Source organism: Dermacentor variabilis, chromosome 1 (assembly GCF_050947875.1).
Source record: "Dermacentor variabilis isolate Ectoservices chromosome 1, ASM5094787v1, whole genome shotgun sequence".
Lineage (NCBI taxonomy): Eukaryota > Metazoa > Arthropoda > Arachnida > Ixodida > Ixodidae > Dermacentor > Dermacentor variabilis.
Genome location: NC_134568.1, coordinates 218,979,870 through 219,004,402, shown reverse-complemented (window position 1 = coordinate 219,004,402; position 24,533 = coordinate 218,979,870). Strand labels below are relative to the sequence as shown.

The 24,533-nt window shown below is 45.9% G+C and overlaps 1 protein-coding gene across 1 annotated transcript in view; it reads right to left on the bottom strand.

The window, feature by feature from the left end:
- LOC142557348 (uncharacterized) overlaps nucleotides 1-24,533 on the bottom strand; it is a 126,864-nt gene that overhangs the window by 88,301 nt on the left and 14,030 nt on the right. Inside the window, exon 3 of the mRNA XM_075669117.1 lies at nucleotides 18,799-18,889. The gene's annotated coding sequence lies outside the window, so the exon portion shown is untranslated. The remainder of the gene's footprint in view (nucleotides 1-18,798; nucleotides 18,890-24,533) is intronic.

Below are 24,533 nucleotides of genomic sequence, written 5' to 3'. Positions count from 1 at the left end.
TGTGTAGCACCGTTTAGTAATATAAAAGAAACTAGCCATATTTATTATTACTATGACAGCATGAGAACTGAAAATTGGGAAAGCTCACACATGATTGCATCAAAAGTTAGTACAGTTGAATTTCGACATGGGCTACCTTCAATGGTCAGGAGGCGTACCACTATCAGCTCAGCCATCAGCGCCACCGTGTCAGTTCAGCGAAACACCGAGGCGGCCACTGCTACGGAGGCATGCTTTTGCAGGGCTCGTTTGAAACGTGTCGGTCATTCTAAATCGTGTTTTTAAGGCAATCAAAGACATTGAAGCCCATTTTGGACCACCGACGCTTGAGCAAGGATGTCAAATTTACGACTCCAACCATGTATATTGTGTCAAAGAAGTAAACAGCACGGATATTGCAGCGAGGTGCCTAAATTAAATTATGGGGTTTTAGGTGCCAGAACCACGATCTGATTATGAGGCACGCCGTAGTGGGGAAACTCCGGAATAATTTGGACCAGCTTGGGTTCTTTAACGTGGACCTAAATCTAAGTACACGGATGTTTTCGCATTTCGCCCCCATCGAAATTCGACCGCCGTGGCCGGGATTTGATCCCATGACCTCATGCTTAGCAGGCCAACACCATAGCCACTAAGCAACCACCGCAGGTCGTGAAGTGTTTGTCACAACAAAGCAAGCCTGCTTACAACGTCGAACTCAAAGTTAACAAATCACTATTTTATACCGTTTAAGCAAGCAAATACGGTTGTGGATGTTTTTCAACTGTCATTTGTAGCTTCATTACTTGGAGCGTGCCTTGCAGCTTACAATTGTATAGGTTTTGGCGGAATGGCAGGTAAGTGCTTTTTTTCACCGTTGACAAAGTGCCTCAAGCATATCTAGTATTGTCGTTCGGGCTCGAATGTGAGAGAGTATTACCGCTGAAGCACAATAGAGAGCAATCAGCTGAGACTAAACAATGTGAAGACTGAACAAATTTGCGCTATTGTGCGCAAGAGAAATAAGAATTTTAGAATACTTGACGTGTGCTGCAGTGTACTCCAACCTTAGTTCTGTTATTCTAAGCGCGAGAAAACATTGGCATGAATGAGCCCATTTCCAGTAGTCACGTATTGATCTTGGTGCAGGAAAAAGCACAATGCGTACAAAGCTCAAGCACTGAGCGCTTACGAAGCTAGATTTGACACATAACAACTATAGTGGAACCCCGATTATACGACTTTCTCTGGACCGCGAAAAAGTGTCGTAATATCCAAACATAAATTATGTCTATAAAAATACTACTTATCTCGTGCAACGGATTTACAAGAAACTTCAATGTAAACTACCAACATACCCTGCAGGGCTTGGAAACCCAAATTACCAAAAAAGTAAATGCAATAAGAATTAATGCTGCAGTACAGGTACCAATCATGCTTTATTCAAACGAACCTTTACGGCGCTCCACTGCCCACTGCTGCGATTCCCGCCAGCCGGCGCGAACTTTAAAAAAAGTCGGTAAGTTTCTTTTGGACCTTGTTTGATCCGTGAACCAAGAGCTTTTGCTTGAGTTGGGCAACGTCCAAAAGGAGGTCCTCTGTGGCATCGCGTGAACAGATGAAGTTTCGGATGCCATCTATGTGCCGTAGCACCTCGGCGAACGTGGTAGGCACAGGCACGGCATCTGTGGCGTCGCCTCCTCGTTGTCCTCGTCCGTCCGTCCTCCTCATTGTCCTCGTCTGATGTGGCAGCGGTGTCGGCACTAGGCAAAGCCTCCTCGGTGGTGTCATCCAGCGACACCTTGCCGCAGATCGCAACGTTGTCGTCGGCCTCCACGTACTCGGCGAAGGTCGTGGTGAGGTTTAAATCCTCGAAATCGTCATCAGCGAAGCCTGGATCAGCCTCGAGAGGCATTGAGGATGTTGCGTCCCCAGAAGAGGAGGCAGTCTCTCGCTTAAAGCCACAGTGCTTGATCGAGTTAGTGATTGTTCTTCGCGACACTGAGTTCCACGAACTGGCAATAAAATGCATGGCGTCAAGGACAGTGATCTTTTTTTCCGACTCGCTGCGCTCCATAGCTACCAGCCGACGCTGCACTAACTGCTTCCGGTACCTTTGCTTGACGCACTTAATGATGCCGGCATCCAGCGGCTGCAGCTAGCTTGTGCAGTTGGGCGGAAAAAAACAACCTTTAGGGATCCTCAGGTTGGACGTATCTGGTGGGTGGCACGGTGCGTTGTCCACGAAAAGCAATATTTTCCTCGCCTTAGCACCCGTTTTGTTATCCAGCTGCTGCAAAAAATTGCTGAAGAACAAAGACGTCATCCACGCCTTTTCGTTGAAGCTGTAGCTGCACGGCAGCGTCTTCAAGTTCTTAAAGCACTGTGACTTTGCAAACTTTCCAACAACAAGCACGGGCAGCCTCTCAGAAACGTCCTCGTTAGCACAGAATAGTGCCGTCACACGCTCTTTACTACGCTTGCCACCATGACAGCTGTCAGCCTTAAACACAAAGATTTGCTCGGGCTGCATATGGTAAAAAATACCATTCTCATCGGCGTTGAAAACGTCGCAGGGCTTGCATGCAGCAATCATCTCCGGCAGCGACTCCATCCACTTGTTCACCGTCGAAACGTACACGGAAATGCTTTCTCCACAGGAGTGGCTGTACACAATCCTGTTTCGTTTTTTAAAGCGATCCAGCCACATGTTCGATGCCTGAAAGTCGTCGATGCCCCGACGTAATGCCACAAGGTCTGCCTTTTCTCTTAGAATGGCACCGTCAATGTTGATCGCAGAGCTCCGTGCTTGATGCAGCCACTTGACGATAACTTTTTCTAACTTCTCATGCTGCCCTTCTTTTGCCGCTTTCCGCTTGAGCCCGAACTTGTTAATATTCTGCAATATCACCACTTTGTTTGCCAGGATCGTCTTAAGCAAAGATTCAGGTACCTTAAGGTCCCGGGCAATGCTGGCTTTCGTGGCTCCAGGCCCCCTTTTCTGCTTCCTCGATAATATTCAGCTTATCGCCGAGCGACAGAACTGTCCGCTTTCGGGACATCGTGCGTCGCGTTGCTCCACACAACTCAAAACCTTCGCTGAACGCTGGTCGCTACGATTACGACGAAGAACACGTGCGATAAACATAGGCCTCTCCGCGCTACCTTGTTTTACATTTACATCTTAGTTCGCTTAACAGAAATTCGCAAGACCGACACGAACCGCGACAATGCACTTCAGCTGCCAAGTTGCTTCTCTCGATTTTGAAGGGAGGCGGTACAATTTGATGCCAACATCCCCTTCGCGGTTGTGACAATCCTTAACACAGAAGTATCTGCGCTTGTTCTTTTTGTTCACACTTTTCACAGAGGAGCTGCCAAAAGGCCACGGTGAATCCATTGGAAAATTGAAAAACCAGTCTTTCAGGCAGGCCTGAGCACACCATGGACAATGGTGAAATGACAGTGAGGTCCTACTCGCAGGTACTCACCACCGCTGCTAGGTGGCACGACATGTACAAGCAAACTTCATTGCAGGGTGCCCTTAACCCTTTGAGGGTCGAATTATTTTGAAGAAAACTATCCCAGGTGGTCAAATTACTTTATTGCGGATCTTGAATGTACAAGATGTATAAAGTCGGGAATAAATAGTAAAAAAAAATTAGAAACAGTATTTTGGTGTCGGCATCACTCAGAACTGCGAAATGTTCAATAGTATTTCAGAGTGTGGTACTCCTTGAAACACTAGTCGCCGCACAGCCGCAGAGAGCGAGAATACCTCATGAGCAGCGGTAATAAACGAGCTAAGAGCAGTGCCAATCAAGATAGAAATCAACTTCCACCGCACCTGCGATAGCGTGCCGACAAAGATAAAAATCACGTTTTGCGCGCCTCCATCGCGGCGGAACCGAAACCGCGAAAGCGCGCTGCCTCTGAGAGCGAGAATACCTCGCGAGCTGCGGTTAGGCTAAGAGCAGCGCCAATGAACATAGAAATCAACTTCCACCACATCTGCAAGAGAGTGCCGACAAAGAGAAAAATGACGTTTCGCGCGCCTCCGTTGCGATCACGCGGCGAAACCGAAACCGCAAAAGGGGTGTTGCTGCAGTCTGCGCGATGCGCTGAAGCTAGAAGTCAGTTCTGTTTATCTCCCCAAGAAGGTAGCACAAATTTCAAACACTTCTTGTAAGTCCTAAGAGGTGGCAGCACCTCCCAGTGAGCATGCATCGTCATTATGGCGCGAAATTTTAAACGGAGGGTCGAAACCGTACCCGTACGGCAAAGACCTTGCGGGACAGAAAACCACCGCCGTACATGTACCGCGAAAACCGTCAAAGGGTTAAAGAAGTCAGTAGAATCAGCAATTTGCTTCGTTATATCGAAATTTTGTTGTATTGAAATTCGATCTTTCATGATAAGTACAGTCGCTGATCGAGTTTCCTTACGCAGAAAGAGGCCGCGGAATTGTCCGAATTATCAAGCAATCAAAAAAAGCACATTTGAATGAAAAAACAATTCATTTTGATGAATTTGGGAGCCGGCGACGAATGATACGGTTTTATGCCATGATGACGTCTTCACATCGGCAGTACGAATTAAGCCAAGCCAGCCCCGCTTTCGCATGTACTCCACCCCCGCAAAAAGCAAATGCTTTATATGCCTCTCGCGCCTACGGGTCACCGAAACTCAAGATTACGCAACCTTTAATACTAAACGTGCGGGAAGCCAGCTTACATGATGCCACACCACCTCCACATGTCCCATATTTGCACACGCGGCAGATTACTTCTAAAGCAGTGTGCGCGGCTGCGTAAGCGCAGCCATGCGCAGCCACAGCCGAGGTGCACAGCAACTTACCCCCCCCGCCGCCCCTCGTGCGCTCTTGATCGCGTTACCGTGAGCTCGCTCCCATCCCCCTCTTCCTTTTGCTCGCGTGGGAAGGCGGCACTCGTGAAGCCATTTTTCTTGTCTCACGCTCGCACACTTTCACTCGCACCTAAAGCAAACAATGCACAGGACACGATAGGATCTTACTGCTCTGGGACTTGATACGGAGAATGATGCAGCTCCACTTCGGTAGTTCCTGTTGTCGGCGCGCGGCAGCGCACAATTTGAGAGGTGCATTTGCAAGCAGCCACTTGTAATTCAATAACTTGACCATCTGTGTTCGCAGAAGTTTCCATTTATTGTCTTGGTATTCCTTTGCGGCGGCAGTGAAATTTCGTTATATTGAAATCGCATATAAACACACTTTGTTATACTGGGATTCTAAATATATGGTGTTCTATGGACAAAACGGCTACAAAAAAGTAAGATACTAAAGTTATATCGAGAATTTCGTTATATTGAAGTTCATTATGTCGAAGTTTAACTGTACTAATTACCAATTCATGCTGTGTGAACTGTATGTAAAGATTCATGGTTTGTGAATGGGGGGGGGTAGGGGGGGCATTTACAAGGTTCCACTCTGACAAAAATTGAGCCCATGTTTGGCAAGCCAGTCATTGCCTGAATTAGAGACTCAGGGAGCAGCAGTACGCTACTGGCCTCATTGCTTCAATTGGCATGCTTCATGCTTCATGCTTCAATTGGCATGAACAAGAATAATAGGAAACAATCAGTACATCCCTATCCTCAACAACATGACTGACCGGTGCGAGTTTTGTAACCTCTGAGTGTCAGAAGCCCTGCAGCTAGACACCAGACTCATTCTCGCAGCTCGCTTCCAAGGCTTGACAAAAAGAGTCGGTACATTGTTAACAAGAGTTGCTTCAAGTGACTGAGAGCAGCTATATAGTGAAAAGAATGAACAGCTCTCTCGATGTTCTTGCCATAATGCCACGAAGGTAAAAACTGCATGCAAGTGTTCACTGCAACAAATGTGAAGAACTACTCATGCAGCTACTGCAGTGGAACATTTTTTATCTTTGTTGTCCAGCAAAAGGCAAGAAATGCTCAAAATGCAAGGGAAAGTATGCTCACATCTGAGGGAAGTTTCCATCAAAGGATGCTGACTCTGAAGAAAGTAACCACAGCACTTTTTTTGGCAACATCACTCAACCAGCTAATGCTTAACTCAACATCAAGTTTGTGAAAGCGAACACCAACAGCACGCTACTGACTGCAAAGATTGACGCTGGTCTGAGAGTAACCGTCACCCCCTGCGACTTTTTCTGGGTTTCCATAGGACCTTCAACTGGAGAAAACTCTAGTGGTACCAATGTGCACAGCACTCAAGTTCATCAGAAGGTAAAAAAAAGTGGAAGCGAGTCACCTATGTTGCTCTACATCTCAAGCACCTGTCTCTTCGCTTACCTTCTATAGAAAGTTAGGACATCACGAAGTTCCCTACACAATAGGACAGATCGAAGAAGACCGCCGCACTTTTAAGCCGACTGGGTCTGCCGAGCAAGCAAGTACATAATCCATTTGGGCCATGCAGTTGTGCTGTATTCTGTGACCATGGCTAGGTGAATTCCCATGCCAGTGTTTGAAGCCGAGGGGCAGGAGGCACGCAACGTGCTGGAGCAAGGTGTCATTTGTTCTTTTAAAACGCCCTATGAGTTGGTGTGCCAGAACCATTCTCACTGTGAAACAATCAGGAGTAGGAACATGTATGGGTTTCACACGCCCCGATTCATCAGTGCTCTGGTAAATGCATCCTCTGCTCAGCAGAGCAAGCACTTAATACTCATAGGTAAGGCACAGTCTTACAAACAAATCCAAAACTTTGACTGGACTATTACGATTCAATAACATCATGTATGAGATTCTTGTCTTTGAATGTGATCAAGTGGAACAGCACTGAAACCTTAGCACAATGTTCAAGTGACTGCTGCTTCAGGAATGACCCTCAATAGCTCAAAGCATATTTTCACCACAAATAAGGTCGCCTTCATGGGTCATCAACCTTCAGGTTTAGGTCAAATCTCTGCTTGCACCAGAAGACGCTGCCAATGTCAGCCGAACTTTTGGAATGGTGAACCATCTAGCATGGTTTCTTCCCCATCTGACCAAAAAAAAAAAAAAAAACAGCCCTTTCTTCATAATCTCAAATAGATGTCAGTGTGGATCCAGGGTTACATGTAGGAAGCAGCTTTCAAGACTATCAAAGGTATCATTTGGTTGGAACAATACTCAGCAAGATGCCATCCAGACTATCCTTCAACACCTTCAGTGGACACTTCAGAACTTGGCTTTGGGGAAGTATTGCTGCAGGCCCAGCCAGATGTAACTGGACAACCAGTGGCATTTCCCTCAAGGTGTTTAGCACCAATTAAAATATGCTCTGCCCAGGTGGAAGAAGCCTTGGCTCTAACCTGAAAAGCCAAGTGACCTGAACAATCAGCAGAATGGCAACATTCCAGTCAGACTATCACCCATGGTTCACCCTTCTGGGAAAGGCTTTTTCCAACCTGCTACCATCATGCACACAACACTGCCTCATGCACTTCAGCTTATTGGGAGCTCAGTTTGGCAGAGGCAAGTAATACATGTTTTGACAGGTTGAAAACGGAGAGTGACCTAGCTTTATTCAAAAGTAAAATCAGGTTTGCCAAGTGGCAGTGGCGGTCCTCCAGTCAGGCAACTGCTTTCCTTCCAGGACAGAGCAAGGGGCAATGACCCCCACAGCAAGGCAAACTGGATTTCCGGAGCAAGGGGCAATGACCCCCCACTGGGGGATGGGGGCAATGAAGTGGTGGACGGTCGCTACAAGGGCTCCCCCCCCCCCCCCTAGAATGTGGAAGGCTTAGGTGTGAATGGCGGAAGGAATAGGCTGGTTTCACGCAGTCACACGACACTCTCACTTCTTTGCCGCGAACGTCACTCTTCAAGGTTTTCTCTGAATGCGAAAATGCACGAAAGGGGCCTTCATAGGAAGGAGTCAATGGTGGCTTGATAGAGTCGTGTCACAGAAAGATGTGCGTGGTTGTGTCCGTCGTCACGAAACTAAACACAGGCTGCCCACAGGCGATTAGGGGGTGTAGGTCAAAGCTGGTCGAGCCAGGAATGTAGCCTATCTAAGTGCTGCGTGGCCGCTGGCAGAGTGCTCTGCTTGGTGCTGAAAAACTGGCCTGGAACGCAGATTGCTGACCCTAGAGCATCTCGGCTGGGCTGACTCCGAGGTCATCCTTGATTATTGTTCGCAGCCCCAGTAGCACTAGGCATAGCCTTTCCACCCAGTGCTGAGTCGTTTTGCTAGGTGGAGGCTAGAGCTTGGAAATCCACAGGGCCAGCAGGCACTGCGCCGATCTGCGACAGGGCGTCAGCTGCCTGGTTTCCGGTTCCAGAGATATGGCGGATGTCCGTAGAAAATTTGGAGATAAAGGAAAGTTACCGAAGCTCACATTCTGAGTACAAAGAACTGTTGTTCTTGAAAACAAAGGTTAACGGCTTGTGCTCGGTCAGAATGTAAAAGGTACAGCCTTCAAGAAAAAAACGGAAATGCTCGACAGCACAATATATGGCCAACATCTCCCTCCCAAAGGTGCTGTAGCGAGCTTTTGTAGGTTTGAGGTGCTTCGAGAAGAGCAGCTTCCAGTCTACCCCATAGTGCCAGTACAATACTGCACCCACTGCTGTGGTCGACGCGTCTACCATAAGGCGAGTTGACGCGTCGGGCAACGAATGAATCAGCAACATTGCAGTCGCCAACCACGTTTTGGCTTCCTGAAAGGAGTGTTCAGGCAAAACAGTGGAAGGTAGGTGTTTTTTTTGAGTCACCACTTAGCAATTCGGTGAGCGGCTGAAGACCTTGTGGAGGGGATGGTATGAAGTGCCTATAAAAATTTAGGAGCCCCAGAAACTCACGCAACTTTCGGAAGGAGGTTAGAGGGGGGAAGCCCTCGATTGCCTGCACCTGTGATTCCAGTGGCTTGATGCCTTGGGGTGAAGTGCAATAGCCGAGAAAATCCAGGGTTCAACTAAGAAAATGCCATTTTGAGGCTTTAGGGCCAGGCCTTGTTCATCCAGTCACTCAAATAGAAATCGAAGGTGCTCTTTGTGCCCTTCGTCTGTGCAACTTGTAATGAGAATGTCATCAAGGTAGAATGAACAGAAGTCCACACGTAACCTCGTCCATGAATCTTTGAAAAGTATGTGCCGCATTCTTCAAACCATAAGGCATACAGACAAACTCAAATAGGCCAAACGGAGCAGTGATTGCTGTCTTCGGAGTGTTGCTGGGTTCGACAGGAATTTGGCGGTCCGCGCTCATCAAATTGATCTTGCTGCATTTTTGGTCTCTGCGAGACAAGCACCGAAATCATGTAAGTGGGGAAGGGGATATCGATCCGGGGTAGTGACAGCATTCAAAGCTCAGTAATCCCCACAAGGCCGCCAGTCACCACTGCCCTGCTTTGGAGCCAGATGGAGAGGCGAAGACCAATTTCTGGAGGAAGGACAAAGAACACCAAGCTGAAGCACGTGTTTTAACTCATGTCAGACTACTTCCAACCTCCGTCCAGTGAGCCTTCGTGGCTCGGCGGCGACAGGTAGCCGGTGGTGGTGATATGATGCGTTACCTTGTGTTTCATGGGCAGCACATCGTTTTGAGGCTTCACGAGTTGTGCATACTCAGCAAGTATCTTGTATGTTGAGACAGCCTGAAACGTATGGATGCGAAATGAGGCGAGCTTGGACTGCAGGCCAAGCTCACCTCATGGGTACATCGAGGGATGTGACGTTATCTTTTAGGTGGCAATCGTGAACACTCACATCTAGGTTGAAATGCGCTCCCAGTATGGCAAAGCTGACGTCGGCGATCACAAACAGCCATCTGTGTAAGCGCTGGAATCCGATGTCTAGTGTTACTGACCGGCACCCATACAACGCAATGGCAGTGTTGTCCACTGCGTGGAGCGTGTGTGTGGACTTGCCGCATTAGCGATCTGCGGCAGTGGCGGGAATGATAGACAGCTCAGCTCTGGTGTAGACGAGGCGGCGGGTGCTGGTGATGCGGTCAACTATAAAGAATAGGTGGCTTGCGCAAGGGCTGATGCCACAAGCTGCTGTTAGCAACTGGCCAGTGTGTTTCTCATCCACAAACAAGGCTGGGTGCAGCGACTTGCTTGTTCGCAAAAGCGATAGTGGTACCAGCACAAATGCCGCAGCGAGTCGCTAGGTGCGCTGCGAGACTGTGAAAGTAAATGGCTGCACCGAAGTTGGTCACCAGCGTTGCCATCCATCGTCAGCATCTCCAGTGCACTGATAAGGTGGCCAACTGTTTCCTGCAGCTGCTAGAGTCGGTCTCCTGGCTCTGAGTCTATCGCAGCGGCGATAGGCAACTGTGCCACAGAGGAGCAGTTGCATATGCGGTCAGCAAGTGCAGCTAGCCAATCAAGACTTGTCTCATCGGAACCCATCAGTGCCACGCTTGCGGACGGTGGGAGGTGTTGCAAGAACAGCTCGCGCAAAATTGTAAGCTGGCTCTCATTTGTGGAGTGCTCACCCAGTAACTGATGCAACTGGTGCAGGAGTTGTGACAGTCGTTAGTCGCCAAGTTCCTCTGAGAGGAGCTGTTGAAGCCTACTTTGCTGCAATGGATCGAGGCACTGAAGGACCATGCGTTTCAAGTCGTCGTATGCTGTGGTCGAAGGCGTACCTGCTAGCAAGTCATCTATGGCATCGGCGATGTCGGAGGGTAGTGCGGCATTGACATGCAGGTACTTTGCTGTCTGTGAAGTGATGCGCCGGAATTGAAAACGGGCCTCTACTCATATAAACCAAACTCAGGGATTCTTGGGGCAAAACCTGGGAAGCTGAAGCTCTGCAGTGATGACAGGAGACAAAATCGTGGCATCGTCTCTGTCAGCAAGAGTAGGAGCAGCGTCGTCCATGGCTAGTGCTCGAAAAAAAAAAAAATGTAAATGTCCTGGGTCACCACTTGTTAAGAGCTCGGTTTGGCGGATGCAAGGAATACCCGTTTTGACAGGTTGAGAATGGAGAGTCGACTGGCTTTATTCAAAAGTAAAAGCAGGTTTGCCGAGTGGCAGTGGTGGTGCCCCCAGTCGGGCAGTCACTTTCCTTCCAAGACAGAGCAGGGGGCAATGACCCCCACGGTGGGGACAACAAAGTGAAGGACAGTCACTACAAGCTAAACAACAGAATACATCCCACGGAGCAGCACTGCAACTTCCAACATGCTCTCGAGGGAATCTGCAAGAATTGATACAGCCGAAGGAATGCTCACCTGCAACAAGGTCAATGCTTGTGCAGAGAGAGCATTCATAGGCCTTTTAATTCTGTGCCACCTTTTATTTCAGGTTAACAGAGCACAAAAAGAGTGTAAAGTATGTAAACTGCGAAACTGAAATTGCTGGAAAATGCAAATTGCCTGCTCCCTTGTTTCGTCCTTGCAGCACCGCACGAGCGCTACCTGTCATCAGTCAGTAATTTCCAATGCCTAGAGACAGTAAATTCTTATCCATCTTCACACAGGATACCAAGTCATCAAGCAGTGCAGAGTAAGGGCCAGGCAGCCTGTTCGGCAGCTGGGAATATCATCCCGAACTTCAGCAAGTTGTGTCCGAATAAGAAGTCTACATCAAAAGCTACTTTAAAAATGACAAGCTCCTACTTCCAACAATTACTCCAGAGCTACCCTAGCAGATTGTGGGCACAGACCTTCTTCCAGCATTAGGGAAAGTTTATCTTATTTCTGTAGATTATCACTCGCGATATCAAGAAACAGCACTCCTGCCATCCACATCACCAGATCGTTGTTTACCCCTCGAAGAGCTTCTATGCTTATCATAGCATCCTCATGACTGCAGAGTCTGACAATAGCCCCCAGTTTTGGTGTCCAGCATTCATATATTTTGCCACATACAGTCAAACCTCGATATATCAAACACGGATACCTCGAATTATTGCGTGTATCGAACAATTTCTATATCACCTGGAAAATCTCACGCATATTTAATTATTATTTCGAACGTGGTCGGACACAAAATGGATATATTGAACTCCGCCACCCCAGACGACATGCTCTTTGTTGACAGGCGGTGAGCTTTCCCGCAACACCCTCGAAGATACCGCACCGCGGTGGTGCGATAGGCGTTCCCGACTGCTGCGCACTACAGCTGCGCACATCGATCGTGCCGAGGGCGCCATTTGAACGTAGCAGGGTAGGCACACGGCGGCTTGGCTAGTTTGACAACGTCAACAACGCATTTATCATACCCTCAAGGTACGGTTGTACATTGCAGAGGGGAGGGGCAAAGTAAGTAAATACAGAGGCAAATCACAAAAATAAGGAAGGAAGGCAAACAACATGGCAAAAAACATCGTATACAAAATAAGAATGGTAAATAGAAACTTGTAAGCGTGGCAAAAATACATGGCGTAACAAAATAAAGAATGGAAAGAACATACGATATAAAAATACAAACCATAATTTAAAACAATGGCATAAAAGCAGTTATTATACAGAACAAGCAAACGCAACAATAATTTATAACATGAAGCTTTGAAGTGTGCCTTTAAAGTTATTGGGTTCAATTATGCTTGTAAGTAATGCGGGTAAGTTATTCCAATCTTTGCTCGTTTGGGGGAGAAATGAATATGAAAAGCCGACGGTGTTGCAGTGCGGAATGGTTACCTTTCGGCGGTGGTCTATGCGAGATGAAATGTATGGTGGTGGTTGGACAAAGATAGAACGTAAATATATACCCGCCGTGGTTGCTCAGTGGCTATGGTGTTGGGCTGCTGAGCACGAGGTCGCGGGATCGAATCCCGGCCACGGCGGCTGCATTTCGATGGGGGCGAAATGCGAAAACACCCGTGTGCTTAGATTTAGGTGCACGTTAAAGAACCCCAGGTGGTCAAAATTTCCGGAGTCCTCCACTACGGCGTGCCTCATAATCAGGAAGTGGTTTTGGCACGTAAAACCCCAAATATTATTATTATTATTATAGAACGTAAATATGTGTTGTGGCAGTAGATTTTATGGAAAAGACATATGCGAGATAGTTTTCTACGGGTTGATAACAGCGGGAGGTGAAGGAGAGCTTTCATGTTAGTGACACTCGCAGTTCTTTGGTAGTTGGTAAGAATGAAACGGGCTGATCGATTCTGTATTGCCTCTAGAGACTGTATGAGGGTGTCGTGACCAGGGTCCCATACTGATGACGCGTACTCTAGTTGTGGACGAATGTAAGTTGTGTACAATAAGAGTTTTAGTGATGATGGTGCTTGAGAAAATTTTCGACGAAAGTATCCCAGTGTACGAGTGGCCTTAGATGTTATGTGATCAATGTGAGTTTTCCAGGATAGATTGCTGGCAATGTGAACCCCCAAGTATCGATATGACGTTACACATTCTAGTGGGATGTTATTTAGCGTATAGGTGGGGCAGATGACGTTAGTACGAGAAATCCTCATAGTCTTACACTTTCTAATGTTTAATTCCATGCACCACGTACGACACCACTCATTTATGTTATTGAGATCCTCCTGAATTAGTAGAATATCTGAAGAATTAGTTATTTTACGATACAAGACACAGTCATCCGCAAATAGACAAATGTTCGAGGAAACGTGAGTGGGCAAGTCATTAATATAAATTAGGAATAATAAAGGACCGAGCACAGACCCTTGCGGGACGCCGGAGTCAACTGGGGCTAAAGGTGAGTTAACGTCATTAGTGGTTACAAATTGAACACGTGATGTCAGAAACGCGCGAATCCAATTAATTACGGAGGGGTCTATGTTTAGAACGCCTAATTTATGAAGAAGCAATGCATGGTTCACTTTGTCAAACGCTTTAGAGAAGTCGAGAAATATACAATCTGTTAAAAAACCAGAATCTAAATTGGCATGTAGGGCATTAGTGAAGAGGATAAGCTGAGTGTCACAGGAGAAGTTTTTACAGAATCCATGCTGCATAACTGTGAAGAAGTTGCTATTTTCAAGAAAATTAAACCAGATGGGTGTATATTATATGCTCCATAACTTTACTTTGCATGGTACAGATGTAAGTGAAATAGGTCTATAGTTCTGTGGATCATGGGTTGGTCCGGTTTTGTGAATGGGGATTACTTTGCCAATTTTCCAATCATACGGTAAGGTGCCAGAGTTGTAAGATAGTGAGTAAATGCATTCTAGTAGGATTGAACAGTATTCCGCTGTGTTTTGTAAGAATATAGCGTTAATTTCATCTACTCCACACGATGCTTTAGGTTTTAAGTTTTGTACTATGGCTTTGATACCAGTTGAGTCGAAAACGATGGGATCCATGAAATGGTAGTTAGTTGATTTTATCTCGGGCATCGGATCAGGGGTCTGAGGTGATGAGAATGACTGAGTGAAGGTATTGTTAAGCACAGTAGAACACAATAGGTCAGGTACTGGGTCCCCAGAAGTTGTTAGCAATGATATTCCAGTTTTATGGTTGTTTCCTCGTATGGCTTCCCAGAAGCGCTTTGGATTAGTCTTCAATAAATTTGGAAGTGTACAATTAAGGAATGAAAATTTGGCTGACCTTAGGGCTTTAATATATGAAATTGCTGCGTGTTTATATGCTAGCCAATGTGTCTGTTTTGAGGAATGTTTCGCTGTACAGAATAAACGTTTTTTCCTGTTCGATAACCGATTAAGATATGCGCTGTACCATGGTGCTTTATTGTTAGCCTCTGTATTTACTTACTTTGCCCCTCCCCTCTGCAATGTACAACCGTACCTTGAGGGTATGATAAATAAATAAATAAATAAATAAATAAATAAATAAAAAAACAACGCATTGCATTTGCCGCACTGACTCCTCGATGCCGCGCTCTGCACCTGCCGCGCCTCGAAAGAACTGGAGGTTTGCATCCGCAAAGACGCGCCACAGCGCTGGGCTCACTGGGTTCACTCATAGACTCCTTGGCAGATGCTACTTTGTTAGTGACACTGTTTCAAAATGCTTCGATTGACAGTCGTGGAGATCATGGCAGAGTAGCGGCCAAATGGAGACGCTGCCGCGGTTGATCCCACAAGCGCTAATGTTGCCCCGCTCCCAACTTCAACTGAGGCAGTAGCTGCTTTGGCTCTTCTATGCCGCTACTGCGACGCAATAGAGGGCACTGGCTTATTGCTTGTGGATCGTTTAAACTATGTTGAGGACTCCATGTTTAAGCATGCGGCTACGAAGTGTTGATGCTTCTAATGATGTTAATGTTGAACATGAATCCTGAACTTTGTGTTGCTTTTTTGTTGTTACCGACCATTGTATATGTAACGACTGCTCCCCCCCCCCTTATGTAATGCCCTAAGCCAAGGGCCTTTAAGGGTAAATAAATGATGATGATGATGAAGAAGCAGGCTACACTGCTGCAGTACTTTCAGCTAAATAAATACTTTGCATGAAGCTTCAAGTGAGTATATACTCACTTCGGGCACGATTGGGACGAGATCGGGTCCCAATCGCGCCCGAATAAAATAAATAAAGTAAATACGCCACATCGTCGGCCGTGCAGACTTCGCACGGCCGACGAAGTGGCCGGCATGAATTGCATGCGGGGCAATCGACCACGCTCACCCAGCTGCATATTTACAATTGCTAGTAGGTACAGCGGGGCGTGGCATTTCTCACGGCGCTGGACGTTTCTGCGCAAGCGCGAGTAGAACAAGAGAGAAAATCTGGGGGCCTTTGCTCCTTGAATATGTGACTCTGCCTAGGCACTACGGAGGAGATTTCTTGGCGCGTGCTGTATGCGTTTGTCCCCTAGACATGCCGGCATTGTGGAGTGTGGTCGTGTTTGTTTATGCTCCGCCGCTGGCTGCCCGCGCAGTGAAGCAGTGGGCACGGATGCCCCATTTGGTGATCGCTGTGTCTGAAGGGGCAAGGTTCTGATTGGTGTTGTATAAGTCGCAGGTCGCTTTTTTTCGTTGCGACAGTAGATTGGATTTTTTACAAGCACTTCTCCAGGAGGGCACATGTAACCGGCAAGTGGAGGCCTCAGGAGAGCGCCTGAGGTTATAATAAAGCAGGTGGTGCAGGATCTTCGGGGCACGAAAGGGGTAGTGGGGGGGGATCAAAGCTAGAAGCAGGGCAGCCCGTGGGTGTTCGCATAAAAAAATTGGCTGCCCATGATAGCGGACAACCGATCTTATACACCCCTAGCACGTGCAGGCCTCGGCGAGCCCCAACCCACGGACCAGTCCAGGCTCTAGCTTTGATGCCCCCGTTGCCGCTTTGGTGTCCTAGAGGCACCGCAAATAATGCAAAATAATGGCACCCTGTTTCAATTAGTAAAGAAACATGATTGAATAAATATAATTACGTCCAGCCGACAACTTGCGACGCTAAGTTCAGCACTACCGCACCCCGCGACTTCTGCCGGCACGCCTAGGGACAAACGCATACAACACACACTAAGGAACTCCTCCGCAGTGCCTATGCAGAATAATATTCAAGGAGCAAAAGTCCCTACATTTCCTCTCTCGCACCCGCTCTTACTCGCGCATGCGCGCACATGTCCACCATCTCCGCGAGTGCCATGCCCCGCTGTACCTACCAGCAATTGTAAATACGCCACATGGCTGACGAAGTCGGTGCGGCCTAGGCCAATTGCGTGCGGCGCAACCGAACGAGCGCTCCGAACAACGATCCCCGATCAAGCCCTTGGTTCATTTATTGATTTGGAGAATTTTTTCACATGTTTTTTACGTGACTTTATATATCAAATTCTTACTATATCGAACTATTTCGTGATAATCATGCTGTTTGATATATCGAGGTTCAACTGTACTTTGCTCCATCCATCACACATACAATCCTTAATACCCACAGGCCACTGACAATGCAGAACTAGCAGAACAATCTTTAAAACACCTGCTTGAGAAAGCCAAATGTCCTTATATTGCTTTATTGGCCTACAAGGAAACCGCTGGACTAACAAAATTCAGTTCAGCTGAACTGCTTATGGCATAATACCAGTGCTCATGGCTTCCTGCATTTCCCACTCTTTCCACATAAGGGAATGGTGAGAATGAAGTGACAGCAAAGGCCTCTGAAGCCCAGGAAGAAGAAGCAAAATTTCTGTTGCTGCCATGCAGCCACATAGCTCCAAGGATTTTATGTATGAATCAAATGACGTCAGCCTAGATTTCCCAATCTCAGTGGGTCCAAACAAGCTGTGGGAATGCATACTGCAACAGGACAACGCCAGTTCTTCTGCAAGAATTATCACATGGCAAAGGAAGAACATTTGCTCGTCCGGAAACCGTCGGCTACAAAGACTGGCTGTCCAGTTCAACAGCATTGTCAACAGACAATATTGGTGGAGCTTCGTCTCATCCCGCTGACTCTGAGGTAAGCATGAACATAAATTCACTAAGCAGGCCACCTAGTGGCACTCAAGCTGTAGTTTCAAGAGCGCCAGTTGTCATCACTTTCTGCAGACACAGTGTTCATGCCTGATTGTTATAGGTCTGAACTAACAGGGAGATATAACAGGGTGTCATCTAGCAGCACATATAGTGTCGCTGGTCAAGTCAAAGAGCAAGCACATGCGCACGTGCCCCCTTAACAATAATTTTTTTTTGTTCCCAGCCAGCCATTTGGAGAGTCATGTTTCTTCACACTCCGAGCTCACAAGAAATGTAACAAAGCCTTTTATTTGGCCTGACAATATATTTCTTTCCAAATAAAAAAAAGTTATTTGACAAGATATTTGTTTCAAAAACTCCCTTGGTCAATGCTAATAAATGGCATGCTGAAGTCAGGCTGCAAATTTATTTCTGTGCATCAGACTTCCAAGTAGTGCACATATGGGTGACAATTCTCACACCAGGATAGTTTTTACTCTAGGTCATCAGACCTGGTCCACACTATGCATTTTCCAGGTGAATCCAACCTTGTAGATGCAGATGTAACTTACATATCTTAGGGAAGCAACAGTCCAAATACATTAAAAAATGGCAGTTCAACTAACCATGGGTGCTGCTATATCAATATTAAAATGATTGCGGCCAAGTTTAAATATGTACAAGATGGCTGGGCCATCCTTTTTTGGACATCATATTGACCACAAATAAAGACGGGGACAGCGGAAGAGAACACAAAAACAACACATTCTCTTCCGCTGTCCCCGTCTTTATTTGCAGTCAATATGATATGCAGTAAGCACCAACTACGCCAAACTGAAGTTCTTCATCCTTTTTCGGCCCTGTCATGTGTGTTCATTGTGACAAGCAAAGCAAATAGGCCTAGCCTAAGCAAGTGGAACCATTTTTGTTGATACTGGTACAAATTACTAAGACAAGTACAGGTATCACTAGGGAGATGCAGGCCCATGAAAGTGGCTCTATGAGAAGACCTTGGCACCGATTTTAGAAAACACATAAGTTTCTCCATGAAGCCATAAAATCACAGTAATAATTTTTTTTTTTTTTTTTTAATATTTGGGGTTTTACGTGCCAAAACCACTTTCTAATTATGAGGCACGCCGTAGTGGAGGACTCCGGAAATTTTGACCACCTGGGGTTCTTTAACGTGCACCTAAATCTAAGCACACGGGTGTTTTCGCATTTCGCCCCCATCGAAATGCGGCCGCCGTGGCCGGGATTCGATCCCGCGACCTCGTGCTCAGCAGCCCAACACCATAGCCACTGAGCAACCACGGCGGGTTAAAATCACAGTATAGACAGTTCCTATGCTTACCCATAATATCAGGGCCAATAGTGTACGATTAAAATCTCCGGTCTCCAGCCATTTCCAGAACAAAAGCCCATTTGAATGAAAAAAAAACAACACTACTATTTAGAGCATAAGCTGTATAAATTAAATAATGTGCTATGTTAAATACATATTTAAATACTGAAATAAAATGGTACCTGTCTCTTCCTTGTAGCGCCTTATTGCTTCTTGTGATGGCTTCGTTTTGTCGTGGATGGAAGGGAAGCCATGTTTGCCATTCAAGTATTCCTAATAATAAAAAATAAACAAAAATGCCACAGAAGTTGTAAAACAGAGAAGTTCTGCAGGTTGTGTAAAGCTGACACAAATGGACTAACCAATTTACTTGTTGCGATGGGCGACTACTCTGACACTAATTACAATTATACAATTTTACTGATTTTCAGGTTTGACTGATTGATTAATTAACATTTATTGGTGCAAAGGCCAAATCTTACTAAAGAGTGCCATGCAAAATAGTGATGAGTTGGCAATGGAAATATGTATTGTGAACGGTAGGTGTAACATGGCTGTAAAGAGGTCTAAAAATTGTTCGCTATAAAGTGCGTAAAATTTATAAGTATTAAAATGATGATGAATAGTGATGTGTGATATGACAATAAAAGTTCTCATATAAAAAATTATATAGTAAAATGTGTCGATAACAGTGGCACTAGTGCTTCACTAGGCCCTTGAACGCAAGGACTGGGAGGCACATGCTCTAAAGAAATGCTCTCACAAAAGAAACCTCTACTGAGAGGATGATAGTGATTTGAGTTTTAATGGCGCAAGGGCCAGTCTGGCCAAAGAGCACCAAACACATGATGCAATGCGCCAACAATGGTTTATAAGTCAAGGATGTACCATGGCTGTAAAGGGGTGTAAAATCAGTCATTGTGTAAGTGTGTAAAATATTTATGTGCTGTATACATGACAATGACAAGTGAGATATGTTACGACCATAAAATATATGTTGCAAAGTGATCATAAGATAAAAATGTAGAAGTATTGAAGTAACACTAATGCCTTACCCAGGTCCTTGAGTGCAAGAACCGGGAGGCACATGCTCTAAATACTACTTTTGCAGCAGCAGCTTCTGATGTAAGGCTGCGCTACAGATCACATGGGTGTACAACATCCTTACAACATCCTTTAAAAAAGCTCAGGTTGATTTAACATCAAAGAGCGGGTCATTGCTAAGGAACATTGCCGAATGTAATGAAAATTGTTGATGGTGTGGTAACCTGAAGTGTCTTTTTTTCTGAGAGCCTCTAATTCACGACATTCTAGCAACATGCGAAGGAAGGTCAGCGTCTCACCACATTTATCAGAGGCAGGTGGCTCATCACCAGTGAGCAAGTACGAGTGTTGTACCATATCTCAGTTCATCTTATTTTTGACATGGGTGGTCAATTCCGCAACTGTGGTTTAGTGACGTGCAGCTTATTGGATGTTTCAGTGTCAGCTTTTTCCGCAAGAGAGGTTTCAAGTCTATGGCAGGGACAGCTACAGAGAAGTTGGTGGCTTTATAGTGGCCATTGATGTGGCAGTTTCGTCTGCAAGCATATTGCCCTCAATACCTCTATGGCCAGGTAACCAGCATATTGTGATTTGCAGGTTAGAGATATACATTGTATACAGAAGTGAGTCAAGATCCTTAAGCATGGGATTTTTATGTTCAGTCAACGACGTTCGGTATTGATCTTACAACACTGACAGAGTCAGTGAACATAACAGCTTTTCGTATCTGTTTTCTTGATGTGTTTGACAGCAGACAATACCGCATATGCCTCAGCCATGAAGATAATCATTTCCAGATGTAAAATATACTCAGAGACTCAGAGAAGGATGGATCAACCGCTGCATAAGACACATCTGCATGTGACTTTGATGCGTCAGTGTAGAATTCAGAGCAAGAGTACTTGGACTGAAGCTTCAAGAAACACATTCGTATTTTAATCTCTGGAGCACATGTTGAGACTTATAGAAAAGACGTCACATTCTACCACCTGCCACTCCCAAGGCAGTAACAGATTAGCTGGAGGTATTAGGCGATGCTCAAGAAGTGGGACATCCACTTCCTGACAAAGTTCCCTCACACGCAGTGAGAAAGGCTGTTTTACAGAAGGTCGGTTATGAAAAAGAGTAGCACACGTCAAATCGTTAATTGTACTATAACAAGGGTGTTCACGGTTGCAGTAATCATTAAGAAGGTATGTGAAGCTAATGCATGTTCTTTGAAGATTGAGTGACCACTCATTCAATTCTACGTATAGGCTTTCAATAGGACTTGTTCTGAAGGCGCCAGTGGCCAGGCAGATACCAAGATTAGACGGGATCTAGCACCCTTAACGCGCTTGGAACAGAAGAGTGATATGCCACAGCACCATAATCCAATCGAGGTTGCACGACACTCCTGTAAAGGTTCATTAAACATTTTATGTCACTGCCCCATGTTGTGTGCAATAAAATTTTCAGTAGGTTAATTGTTTTTAAGCATTTTGGCTTGAGATATTTTATGTGTGGAATAATAGTCAGTTTTGCATCAAGTATAATGAATAAAAACTTATGTTCTTTGTGCATACAGTTCTACACTTGGATCTGGAGCCAGGCCTCTTTTTCTTATGAAAAGAATACAAGAACCTTTGTGGGGGTTAGCATTAAACCCATTTTCGTCGGCCCACTTAGACACCTTATTCCAGCCCTGCTGTACTTGTCTTTCACACACTGCAATGTTACAGAATTTGAAACCTATGTCGTCTATGTAGATGGAATAAAATGTAGTTGGTGGTAATGAAGCATGGAGTGTGTTCATCTTAACGATAAAGAATGTGCAACTAAACATGCCTCCCTGAGGTACACCAGTTTCTTGTATAAATGGACACGACCACACATTGACGATTTTGACGCGAAAGGTACGATTAGACAAATAGCTTTCTATTATCTTCAGCATGTTTCCACGGATGCCTATTCCCCACATGTCTCACAAGATTCTGTAATGCCACGTTGTGTCGTACGCCTTCTCTAAATCGAGAAATATCAATAAGAACTGTTTATGAACAAACGCATTCCAGATAGGCTAAAGCCCCTCCACACATGTTTCCGCCGACTAGGTTAAGTACTGCCAACCTGCCCTCCTCCTCCACGGCCCTCTCCCACTCACCCCCTTAGCTTCCAGCGTCAAGCGGAACTTCCTGTTCCGAGGGGAAGTGACGCTATGCTTTTTAGCATTGTTTATTTCGCGTCGATGGAGAGACTAATTGCACCAGCTGCGGTTGAAACTGTGAATGCGATTCCATCCAAGAACCACCGCCTATTGTAACCAGCAATCTCCTCGTGTTCGCTGCTTCGCGTCAACCTGCAACGGGTTGTGGCACGAGCGACAACGTACAGTGAAATGTACTGCCTGGGCACTTGGAGACAACTGCCGTTTTTCGTGCGTTTGGAAAACAGCGGCCGCGAACTACTACTTCAGCGGAATACAACAGCTTGTCCCCTTTGTATTCTTCTCATGGTGACTGCCGCAGCTCTGCTAAGCACGCGCGGGCGTCTCACCATTGTCTTACAGCAGTGAAAGTGGAAATTCCCGCAGCGCAACTTCAGGAAGCGGAAACGCCGAAACCGGAAGATTTTCAACCGGAAATGCCGGAACCGGATTTGGTGTGAGGGGAAAAGGCGGCACACAACAAAGGTTGTCGCTACTTAAGAAAGCGACGGTGGTGCATGGATGGAGGGGCTTTAGGATAGCCCACAATCAGTTTTGGAGCACCCTTCTCTGAAACTGCATTGATAAGGGTCAAGTATTTGTTAGATTCAAGGAAATGTAAAAGACAACAATTTATAATTTTTTCAAAAAGCTTACAAACGCAGCTTGTGAGAGTATTGGGCAGTAACTTGATATGTCGGATGGGTCTTTACCTCTTTTCAGAAGTGGAACAACAATAGCTTTCTTCCATGAGAATGGAAGGTATCCGGAAGCTCAAACAGAGTTAAGAAGTGCATTAAGTGTCACCAGTGTGTCCATGTGGAAGTCTTTAATCATGTCATACATGATTCTGTCGGCTCCCGGTGCAGAGCTCCTACATACACTCAAGGCAGCTCTCAGCTCAGCAATATTAAAAGGACGGTTGTACAGTTCATTCGGTCAGCATTTACGTTCCAGTAACTTAAGCTCTGCTATTTCTGTGTGTTTAAAGAATGATTTTGAGTAGTGTATGGAGCTTGACACACACTCAAAGTGTCCACCTAGGGCATCAGCCTGGTCTGCCAAGGTACTCACTTGGTCACTGACCAAGGGCAACGGGTGGACTTGCTGCCCCTTCAGACTACCGAGACCATTTTAAACTTTCACCTCTTGCGTGTGAGAATTTATGTTTGAGAGTAACCTCTTCCAGCTTGCTCTCCTAGCCTGCAGCCACGTCCGCCTCCCCTTCAATTTGATGTGTTTAAAACCAACAAGATTTTCTGCATTTTGGTATCGACACATCTTTCCCCACGCTTTATTCTGTTTCTTCCATGCCTTTCTGGATTCTTCATTCCACCATGGTACACGTCTTTTACAATACTGACCTTTTGTTTCTGGCATTAACTTTCCTGCAGCATCAATAATAAAAGCTGTAAAACATGCTACTGCATCGTCGACAGTAAAATTCTTGATAAAATCTCGCACTAAATTTAGTGATTCTTTAAAATGATCCGAATTGGCGGACGCAGATTTCCACCGAGAGGCATGCGAAGGAGACTCGTATTGCTTGAGCATGTTCAGCACTATTGGAAAATGGTTGCTCCCATAAGGATCTTCAATAGCATTCCACTCTGGATCGACAAAGAATGTGGACGATCAAAGTGGTAAATCGATGGATGAATATGTATTATGTTATAGACTGTAATAGGGCGCCGCCTTATTAAAGAGGTATGCCCCAGAGTTTATAAGGAAACTTTCTATGAGGCGACCTCTCGCATTGCACCGGGAGTCTCCCCAAAAAATATTGTGAGCGTTAAGGTCTCCTACAAGCACGTAGGGCTCTGGCAGCTGGTCAATGAGGCCATAATGATCTGTCTTAAGTTTAAAATTTGGAGGAATATATAAAGAGCAGACAGTGACCAATCTATTAAAAATGGTTGTCCGAGCTGACTCTGCCTTTAGGGGTGTCTGTAGTGGCAAATGCTGACAAGCAACAGACTAGTCCACGATCATTTCTACACCACCAGATGTGGTGGTAGCCTCATCAGTTTTTGCAAAAGATGGCATATTGCCAGAGAAAATTTTGTGCATTTGTTTCAAATGTGTTTCCTGAACACAAAGCAACTTGGAATTATATTTATGAAGCAGTTCTCTGATATCGTCGAGGTTACAGAGAAGTTCTCTTGCATTCCATTATGGTAAATGTATCTCCATAGTAAGAATAGTGTTTGTGCTGTGTGTTAAGGAAACAAACTCAGAGCTCACAGGGCTCTATCTGCGTGCCATGACACGAAGTTTGCCTTTTTTGGAGTGCCCGATAGAATTGCGCAGCTCCATGAGCGTTGACTTCGCAGTCACACTTGGCGTCACTTCCATCGCCTCTTGCGAGGAGCTGGACTTGTCCTCATGCGAGCGGTTTGTTTGCTGTGAAAGCCTCGCCTCAAAAGACAAGATCTTGGATACCACCAGCCAGGAGGTTGAAGGCCTTGCTGCCAGCTGATTGAGCTTGGGCTTGACATCCGCCGGGTGCCGTGGTAGCGCTGCCCCCTGAATAATTCAGCTTCAGTCAGTTTCATTAAGTCCCCATCGGAGACAACACCACGGGTGGTGTTCACGGTACGGCGTGGTGATACTCTCACTGGGACATCCCCAAATGACGATAGGTTAGGGAGCTTGTCAAACTGTTTCTTATCTCGAAGTTCCAAAAGA